The sequence below is a fragment of the Alosa pseudoharengus genome, unplaced genomic scaffold, assembly GCF_046254945.1.
Source record: "Alosa pseudoharengus isolate Yale_2024_CS ecotype anadromous, Long Island Sound unplaced genomic scaffold, YU_APseudo_1.1 YU_APseudo_1.1_scf_22, whole genome shotgun sequence".
NCBI classification, from domain to species: Eukaryota; Metazoa; Chordata; class Actinopteri; order Clupeiformes; family Clupeidae; genus Alosa; species Alosa pseudoharengus.
This window is the reverse complement of record NW_027468680.1, coordinates 21,083,255-21,094,420: the sequence shown is the minus strand read 5'-3', so window position 1 is coordinate 21,094,420 and position 11,166 is coordinate 21,083,255.

The following is an 11,166-nucleotide window of genomic DNA, read 5'->3' as shown; positions in this document are numbered from 1 at the left end:
GACTCGCAAAATGTCAATCTATAAACACTCTAAGTGATTATAGATTGGTTTATAGAAGGTTCAACATTGCATGAAACTTCGTTCAAAGTATTATCAGGGTCTCAACATATGAACTCGAGCATGGAGAACATTGTTTGAGCACACAGTTTATAAACACGTTTGTTTCTGAAGACTGCACATTTGCTTATCCTAACAATCTAAAATGGTGGCAGGAGGGAGTGGCTCATGTAAGCAAATGTGCAATCTTCAGAAAAAAAACGTTTTAATGAACTCTGTCTACTACGGAGCCCAGGAGGTGTCATTGCAAGATATTTTTGTGTATCAAGAAAACGTGCGCTCATTTTACTAAATCGTGCACACGTTTTACTAAATTATGCTCTCAATTTAGTAAATTGTGTGCAAGATTTAGTAAAACGTGCACACGATTTAGTAAAATGTGCACACGATTTAGTAAATTGTGCGTAAGTTTTACTAAATAGTGCGCTCATTTTACTAAATTGTGCTCTCAATTTAGTAAAACGTGCACACTTTTTATTATATTGTGCGCACGTTTTACTAAATTGTGCGCACGTTTTACTAAATTGTGCGCTCAATTTACTAAATCGTGCGCACAATTTACTAAATCGTGTGCACGTTTTACTAAATTGTGAGCGCGATTTAGTCAAATGAGCCCACGCTTTCTGGATATATACCAAAAAATACCTTGCAATGACGCCTCTAGGGCTCCGTAGTCTACATATGAACTCGAGCATAGAAAACATAGTTTGAGCACTAACCACGAACAAAATTAGCAACATCTTACCTTTAATATTAGATGACTGCCAACTTGAATAGCTGAGGAAAAGGGGCTGACCTGCAAGGATGAGACAATGTTAACTTTCACCAATATATCACTTTGTTATAACTTACAAAAGAACTAGATTTGCATCATCTTTGACATGTTGCCACATGTGGCTGCTAAATTGTATACAATGTGAATGAATGAAAAGTCAAAACAGAAAGTTTTCCAGCACACCTTAGACATAGCAGCTTTATTTGGGCCTGGGTCTTCCTTGAACCCAGTGATAATTTCTGGCAGAGAGGGGACTCAATCCTAAGTCGTCTTCACTTGTGCTGCTGTTTGGCAGGTCAAAAGAAAATTTAGGGGTGAATGGCACACAAACTAGATAAAAAAACTACATTAGCAAACTTATTACATATTACATTACATTACATTCCTTTACTTATACAACCAAGCATTTCAATTAAAAATGATCATTTGCTACCTGACAGTTCTTAAGTATGTCTAGTTTAGCTTTGAATAGCAATCTGTAGTTGACTTGACACAGCAGTATTGTCTCAACTAAGAAATGTAAAATGCATTCTATTGACTTACAGTACCAGCATAGTGGGCCTACAAGCCCCCTGTGTGTCCTAGCCCTCCTTCAGATGTAAGCAGGGTGTTGTGTCCTGTTCTAGATGGTCTAATCTGGAAGAGGGGGTTTACAGGGGATTGATGAGACATTAGGGCTGATGCAGTAGGAGCAAGATGTAATGTTGGTGGACAAGCATTACAATATAAACTAGAGAATGTAATTCCAGGGAATTACAAGTGCACGAAAGTGGCTGCTGAAGGAAATATTGTTGAATATATTGTCTAAAATATAATCTAGGTAAAAAAATGGAGGTCAGATAGAGAAAAAAGCTGGCGAGGAGTCATAGTTGATGACAACTGACAGTTGGAATGGCCGAACAGTTAAATAGTTGGATAGTTAAAATGGTTAATTTTTTTAATATAGAATTATTGTAGTGATGACTTATTTTGAAACAGTTGTGGGCAGAGGAAACAGTTGACGGGAGTCAAAGTTAATGACAACTGACTGTTGCTAGAGTAGTTATGGTGGTTGCTATGCTGGTTGCTAGGTTAATGATGTTGGTTGCTAGGTTTTAATTGTGAATGTGGTTGCTAGGTTGTTGCTAGGGTACTTGAAGTCGTTGCTAGGGTGTCCATGGTGGCTACTATCAGAAATAAAGGAGTTACTACAGTGGTTTGCTAGTATAATCATCTTGGTTGCTATGGAAACTGACATGGATGCTTAATTTCAATGGTTGCTAAATTGGTTGCTAGGTAGGTGGTGATTTAATATAGTAGGCTAGAGGCATAGTTGATGATAACTGACAGTTGGAATAGTTGAACAGTTAAATAGTTGGATAGTTTAAATGGTTAAATTATTTAATAGGGAATTATTGTAGTGGAGACTTTTATTTTGAAACAGTTGTGGGCAGAGGAAACGGTTGAACAGGATCTGTAGTCTTAAGAGAGCCAGATTGTATGCTTAAAGCCTGAGACAGACAGTTGCTGGAGGTGGCCGGAACAATATGGCTCTGGCCGGAACACTTGGCATAGGATTCCAAGTGCCCTATTGTGATGCCATAATCGCCAATGTTAAGTCTATGGGGAAATTTTTAATAGTTTTTCATTAATAGTTAAAAAAGTATAAAAGTTACAAATATGAAAAATACATTCCACACCTGTCCTAAGTAAGACCTACGTAACGCAGTTTGAATGAAGTTTCTACGTTAAACGGTTGAAGCCGCATTAAACGTGGAAAAAGCGTTAGAAGAAGAAATCGGATAACAGTAGATTGCATTTTCATGCACTCTAAATGAAAGATCAGAGAGAGAGAGAGACAGATAGAGAGACAATGCATACCTTTTACATACTCGCCATTGGTTCCATAGTTGTTCTAACCAAGTAGTAATGAGAATGAACCATCTACAGTTTAAAAGACTTACCTAATTCATGCTTGCTTTTCATATTGGAAATAAAAAAAATTCTGCTTTATCTGAATTTTTGTTGAACAGTTTTACTGAAGAGTTCAATCTATACCATGAAACTGGACATTAAAACTGGATATTTAATTTTTACTAACCTGTACTCAGCTCAATGACAACATCTTTACAACATTTCTGTGGCAATTAATCAATGTACCTTGTTGAGACAAACCAATCAATCGTCTTATATCTGGAAATAAAAGCTTTTATTTTCATTTCTGTTAAGCAAAGGTTTGGTCCTTCATTTTGAGAGATCAACCTATATGAGAAAACTGCACCAACCAAGTTGTCTAAACATTGCTGACAATTCCTTGATAATTCCAGGGATGTACCAATTAAGGGTGAGGTAAACTTATCCAGAAATTCCTAGAACCATCAAGTCCTCTTAAATAGTTTTACCAATAAAACCAATAAAATAAAAACCAAAGGCTGATGAATTTCTTGACTTTTTGATACATTTGTTAAAGAATGCTATTCAGAGATGATCAGAATTGACAATGAAATAACATGACCTGGACTGCTGTAACTAATTAAACTTTACATGTCTCAGTAAACTCAGTAAAGCTGAACATGTGTTGTACCTTTTGAAGAACTTTCACTCAATCAACATAAAATTCCATTTGGTAGATTCAGCCGTAGGTGGACCATAATGAAATACATTTACTTCCTTACTGAACTAAGTATATTTACAGGTATTTTCATTACAAAATCAAAATCGTGAAAACCTTACAAAAGTTGTGTAAAATGTGACACATTTTGAAGATAACTGTAAGGTACAAGGAATACACATTTGGTTTGTCCACCTCTGGTTCTAATGAGAGAAAAACAAAAACAAGAAAACACTGCAAACATGCAGTATACTACTGTATACCACACTGTTATGGGTTGAAATGCTCTATTTCCTTTAAGGGTCAATGTCAGTAGTCTATCTCCATTGATGGTCTGCAAGGTCTGCAATAATGTCAGGACTCTGGGATTCACTGGGAGCACTTTCTTGTTTTTCTTCCACTCAACTTGTGTTGAGTGGATTTATTAAGAAGAAACACGTTCATCAAAACAAATATGTGTTTTAATTTACTTCACTTTACTTTAGAGGGATGAACTACATGATCATGTATTGTTTTATATTGTTACTGAACTTTTGAAAAAACTCAAGTGTTGAGTGGAGTTCCACTGGGTGAATGAACATCAGGCAGAGAGCAGACATGAAGGAAGTGACGTGGTCATTCACAATCTCCTGGTCGATGCTCAACATGAATGTCCGGGCAGCAGAACATGAGGACCCTGAAAAGACGGACAGAAGTTAAACAGTCAATGACAAAAGGGCTTAACTAAAATACAATGGTTCACATTCAGACAAAAAAAAAAAAAAAAAATGTGTGTGAAAAAGAATTGTGTAAAGCTATGAAACAACACAGCAAACTGGGCAAGTTATCCTCCCAGAGTTAAGCAATCATCAATACAGTATCTCAAACCTTTCAACTACAACCAAGTTATTCCATAGCAGAATGGCATTTCAATACACCAGCATTCAGCTTGAGATTTGAGCATTATTTCAGTGCATACTTAACACAAACAACGATACAGGGATTTGGTGGCAACTTCTCCAGCTGAATCTCTTGGGCCAGAGCCGTATCCTCACTAAAAATGAAACAGGTTCTGATCCTTCTCACCAAAATTAGTCATCAGGGGCCGTATTCACAAAGCCTTTTATCTTACCACTAGGAGTACTCCTAAATCGCACTAAAAGATTTTAGCTAGGAGTTTTCTCTTAAAAGTTATTCACAAAGCCTTTCAGACCTACTCTTAGTAAGGAAAAATTACAACTCCTAAACTAAGAGTGAGTCTTCGTTGCTATGGATGACGTCATTACTCATGCACGAGCTTGACTGAAGTGACCACCTTGATTGGCTGATGATTGTAACGCGGGAATGATTCCAAACACCTCCCTTATACAGTGATGAGTGACAGGTGACAGGTCTGAGAATGCGTGCGCTACACAAGTAGTGCAAAGGACGGAAGATGATGAATAACTGAATAAAAAGGCCTAGCCTAAATTAATAAAGAGTAAGGCAAAACAAATAGCCTAGTAGCCTAATGAAACATAGGCCTACAGATTGATGCAGTATCTTTGCAACATTATTAAATTAATCTGTCACCATATGCCTATGTTTGCAAAGAGGAGAACATTTTAATTTGATTCACAATGAAACGTTACATTTAATTTACATGTTGACAATGAGTCGTTTTGGTTGTTGTTGGTGGCATTATTGCATCCCTTTTATGCCTACAATGCAAAATTGTTCCCTCGCGATTGGTAGCTCCTGTTGCCTCATACACATTTCAAAACATCGCGACGTGAAATGCCGCAAAAAGCTGTTTGTGAATAGGTCTTAGTGAGTTAGGAGTCCTCTTGACTTCTTTTAAGCTGTCCCAGACTTAGGTGCTACTTTTAGGTCTAAAATGTTTCGTGAATTACTTTTAGTGAAAAAAATTAGGAGTCCTAAAGTTAGGAGTGACACGCTCATTATTTTTAGGAGTTGCTCCTAAATTCGCCACTTAGGAGCTACTTTTAGCCTTAAAATTCTTTGTGAATACGGGCCCAGAAGAACAACTCATTTTCAAATTCTTTACCTTGGTCATGATGAATCTTTGCAGGAAACCCAAATTTCAAAGCGAAATCATTGAAGATTTTGTCTGCAGCGGTCCTGCCAGATTTGTTGCGTGTTGGGTAGGCCTGGGCAAACTTAGTGAAACAGTCAATGACCACTAAAATATATTCATACCCTCCCCTGCTTTTTTCAAGATGCACATAATCTATTGAAACCAATTCAAACGGTGCTGTTGCATGTACATGACACATGGGTGCTCTACTGACGACGGTGGGCTTCTTCTGTTTTATACATCTGCAGACTTTACAGTAGTTATGAAATGTTCAATATCACCTTGCATTCCTGGCCAATAAAACCTGTCTCTAGCCAAATTCAAAACTTGCTCTACGCCTAAGTGACCCATCTCAGCATGCATATGTTTGTAAACCAGTTGCTTGTAATGTTCTGGAAGCACTATGTGTCCGAGATGCTGTTTTTCTTTTAAGTAGGCCTTCTTTGGACACAACCAGCTTTTTCCATTCATGCAACAGCTGTTTCACTTTCACTGGTTCTTGAAACATTGTTTTCCTATCAGGTTTTTTTCCTCCTCTTTTTAGTTGCAATACTCTGTTTAAGACCGGATCACATAACTGAGCTTGTACCAGTTCATGCTGTGACAAACGCAACTCTGTTCCATGTTTCTCTTCCCCAGCACCATCATGAACTGCAGGGTTTACGGTAACAGCTGTAATCCACTCAACATCATTCTGTCTCTCAGTGGCATTAACAACAGCGCTGATCACTTCAGGTGAACACTGCTCTGTACACTCACCCATGTAGTCCTCCATGTCCCGGTGTGTGCGGGACAGGAAGTCGGCGTCGATGTTCACTTTTCCAGGTCTGTACTTCAAAGTGATGTTAAAGTCTGCTAACTCTGACACCCATCGATGCCCCGTTGCATTCAACTTCGCCGTCGTCATCACATAGGTGAGTGGGTTGTTGTCACTGTAAACAGTTACTGCAGGAGCATAAAACAGGTAATCTCTGAAGCGTTCTGTGACTGCCCATTTCAGGGCTAAAAACTCCAGCTTTCCTGAATGTAGTCTGTAGTTTTTTTCTGCAGGTGTCAAGGTACGTGAACCGTAACCTATCACTCGAAGTTTACCTTCTTGCCTTTGATACAACACAGCTCCTAGTCCCTCCTCAGAAGCATCAATATGCAGAATAAATGGATCCTCAAACTTTGGATAGGCCACACAGGTGGGTTAGTCAGTACACTAGTGAGATACTCTAAGGCATGTTGGTGTACAGGTTTCCAGTTTACCTGGTGATGTGGTAATGCTTGTCCAGCTCTCTTTATTTTTCTGGTGTTCTTGTTCCCAGGATTTAAGGCAGGCTCCTCAGTCAACAGGTCATAGAGACATTTTGCATGGCGAGAGAAATCTTGCACATAACCTCTGTAGTACCCCAGGAAGCCCAAAAGTTTCCTTAATTCTTTGACATTAGTAGGTGGCTTATTTTTCAATGCTTGTACAGCTTCAACTTCTTTCTCGTCCATTCTATAGCATTCTGCTGAAATCACTTTTCCAATGTAACGAACTTCATTTTTAAACAGGTCACACTTATCAGGTCTTAATTTGATGCCATACTCCTTCTGTCGCCTCAGAACACACTTGACATCCTCAATGTGTTGTTCAAATGTTTTGCTATAGACTAGCACATCATCGAGGTACGGGATGCAAATTTGGTCTCGTAGACACTCTAAACTCTCCTCCATACTACGCTGAAAAGCTGCAGGCCCGTTAGTCAACCCAAATGGGATTCTATTCCATTCATATAGCCCCCAAGGAGTAGTAAAGGCTGTGAATGGTTTTGAGTTCTCACTTATGCTGCCCTGATGATACGCCTTACCCTGATCTAGTACACTGAACCAGGCATTACCCCCAAGGCCATCAATGATCTCCTGGATACGGGGTATAGGGTGTCTATCAGGAAGGTTTTTTTTGTTAAGCTCACGAAAGTCCACACATAGTCTTAAGCCACCGTCCTTTTTCCTGACACACACTACTGGAGATGCATAGGAAGAGTTGGATTTTCGAATGAACTCTTTCTTCAGCAAATCCTGCAAATGATTTTTCACTTCTTCGTACAGAGGACGTGGAATGGCATTGTATGTTTTAGCCACTGGGATATTATTTGTGAGTTTAATGTCCATTTTCAGATTTTCAATATAGCCAATCTCATCTTTAGTTCTAGCAAAGGTGCCAGACTCTTCACTTCCACCCACCCCTGAAATGGAATTTCTGTGTCATTTGCTGCTTTCAAATTCAACAGTTCTTCATTTTCTAGCAGGTCACTGATGGGCTGAATTGGGGTGTTCGGCAAATGCTTAGACTTCCATTCTTCACTCATAATTGAGACTTGCGCTCCTGTATCCCACAGCGCTTGAGTTTTCACGTTGTTCATTGTACACCACACTAAACACTTTTTGCCAATTAATTGTGCAATGTTTTTGCGCCTGGTAGGCCAATGATCATTTTCATAGCTTGCTGTTGGGGTACAGTCTGATGGTTTGCAGTGTGGCTTACAATTTGCTTTCTATGTCCTACTGTGCCAATGTGTGGATTGTCCCCACACATTTTCAACTCACCCAGTGCACGTGGGTCCGATGGCAAGCTTTGTTGACCAGCGTGGTTGTGGGACTTCTCTGCAGAAGAGGCCATGACTCCAAGGGCGTAGGTTTGGTCTCAGCTTTGGTAGGGACACATCCACAACTCCTGTTGTCACGATACCAACATTATTGTTTCAACCAATAGCAAGTGAAGAATCTCGATTTCGACCCTATTGCGATTTTTTAAAATTTGATTTGGTTTGTGTGATTTGTGAGATCATTCACATCAGTGGCAATCATAAAATTTTATTGACCCTCCACACACACACATAGAAAGTGATGGTTGTCTTAGGTTTCTTTTTCATATTTTGGAATTCATATAAACTATAAATTTATATTGATAATTATTTATAGTATTTTATGATCTACATGATTAATAATAGCTAAACATATTTAGTAATTTGATTACATCATATTGATATTTAAATTATTAGGCTACACTTGTCTATATCATCACATTTGGTGTGTAAATCTAATTGAGTGCCTGTCACTTTAAGAGGAACGTGAATGCTGAAAAATAGTTTCGCAAGTGCAAGGATATGTGGATTCAATTCAGCATGTTTGCTATGTCATTAGATAAAATAAATGTTAAACAAACTAACAAGTCAAAGAAAATCTTTCTGGGGTGAGATCATAGAAGAGATAAGTGTCTTACAATGTTCATTTCTATGAGTATGGAAATGCACCAGTTTATCTTTTATTTCTTTGCATTGTGCAGGCTACATTCACAAATTATACATTGGCCTACATAAACAGAATATAGGAACAGGAAAATGTATCGGATCCATTGTTTATTGCGACTGCGAGATTGGTAGCCCAATTAGCCTAACATAAGGTGACCAGATATCTGAGACAAAATCCGGGGACATTTTCAGTTGAGAAGCGTAAAACATGTAATATTTTAATCTTTGTCAACTTAAAACGGGGACACTGTCCCGGGCGTCACTAGAGCTGCACTAGTCCACAATCCCCCTAGGGGGGTTCGGGGGCATGCTCCCCCGTAAGAAAATTTGGTATATTTTTAACGTTTAAATGCATCAATCTGGTGCACTTTGAAAAGAAATTCAGAGGTTAGACTTCATTATCTATGGATGGAAATATTTGTGCTGTAGCCTAAACTTGCACTTCAGAATTTTAACCATGCACATACAGGTGGAATAATTATAATATTGCAGTAAGTTATGATATTGCCCAACCACAAAGCATATTTTCTTCAGTTTCACAGTTAAAGGTCCAAAATAGTATTGGCTACATTTCAGCACTCCATAAAATGATATCCTAGTGGCCGTGTTGTTCAGATAGTTAATCTAGCTAGTTATCTTGGTCATTGTAATGCCTATCTTCTTTTTTCAGGACAGTCTGTGATCTGAGAATGTATTGTCTTAGGTAGCCTAATAGGGCCTATGTGTTGTCAGTCTTATATCAAGAAAAAATAACTCTCGTCTCAGGATTTTTCTTTCCTTTATATTTTTGTCACTAGGAAGCATACCAGTAGAAATATAGGCTACATTGACGTCAGTGATGGTGACTTATAGCCTATGTAGGTCCGTGCGGCACACCCTTATTCAACATGACTCCTAACTTTGGTTGAAAGATTACAGAAGCTAGCTTAGCTGTGACAATATCCTGGGTAATATCCTAACAGCTAATGCTATTTTACACAGTAAAATCCGCATTTGAAAGCCTGGTCACCAGTTGCCAGTTTGTATGGCTAATTATTTTGCCTAGACTGCAATGAATTAAGCTTCGTATTTAGGGGTGGCAAAGCTAATCTACAAACCACAAAAAGGGGCAAACATGTACATGGTGAAGGGCAAAGGGAATATCACAATGTTTTACTCTGGCCTTTTTTGGATAGGCTATTGGCAGACAGCCCTAACTTACCGTTGTCTTTGACACACCCGCTCGCTTGACTGCCGGTGCAAACAAGTACAGTAGCCTGTGCTTACTGCTTTGACACTCTCCGTGCGTGTAGGCCTACTGTAGCGTGCATGTCAGAAAACCCTTCCCCCACCCCCTCTGTTTTTCAGCAAATCATGTGACGACGTTTCTTGTACTGTTGTGCTGGCTGTCGGAATGATCAGCAGCACAAATAAGTTCGCTAAAATATTGGTGGGGACAATTTTGTCATCTTAAAATATTGATTAGGACTAGTCCTTAGCGTCCCACCCTAAATCTACGCCCATGCATGACTCGTCCCTCAGTCACAACCTCCGGCTGTTTTCCGACCATCTACGGCTGTTTTCCAGTCTGCATCCCCTAGACCAGTGAGAGTCACTGCCACACTTGAAACAATGGTTACAGTCGGGTGCTTCCTCCTGCTGACACTTGTTGCACTGTCTTTTGGGTCTTCTACTCACTGATGTAGCAGGTCTGGAAGGCCTATCACCAGTTCCTCTCTCACGTTCTCGGACAGTCTCGACTAATGAAGTTACTTGACAGGTAAGCTCCCTGATAACAGAATTGCTCTCCTCCAATTTAGAAAACAAGGGGTTCTCTCTGGCCTGTTTAGTAGCTCGGACTGGGGCCACATTAGGCACATCCGCATTGTCAGTCAATTCCACTGAATTCACACTAACCTTGAGAGATGTTCTGGCAACTGTTTTTGTTTTCTGAGCCCGCTCATTTTCATTGGACTGTGCAATCTGCATTTTCTGTAGTAGCAGTTCATCACTGATGTCTACATTTTGCAGATAACTTCTCATTTCTGCTCGTATGTTATCATTTGACAAGCCTGTAACAATGGATTGAAAACACTGGCGTTGCACTAACTCACAGTTGTATTTCAGGCCTGATGGAGCTCGCTCTGATGCATTCAATACTCTCTGCCGCAGGTCCAGCATTCGAACAATAAAATCCAGAGCTGTTTCGCATGGACCCTGCACGGCTTTAGCTAATTGCTGGTACAAATCAGTGGCATCTTTTTCAGCATAGTGAGCACGTAATATGTGTCTGAGAGTCTGTAGAGTTAAGTCTGTTTTGCCCTCTAAATAACTCCTCAGTTTCACTCCAGGACTCACTGCACGGATTACCGCCTCCACTATTTCCAAATCAGGATAGCCTTTTCTTAAACCATTTTCAATTTGATGT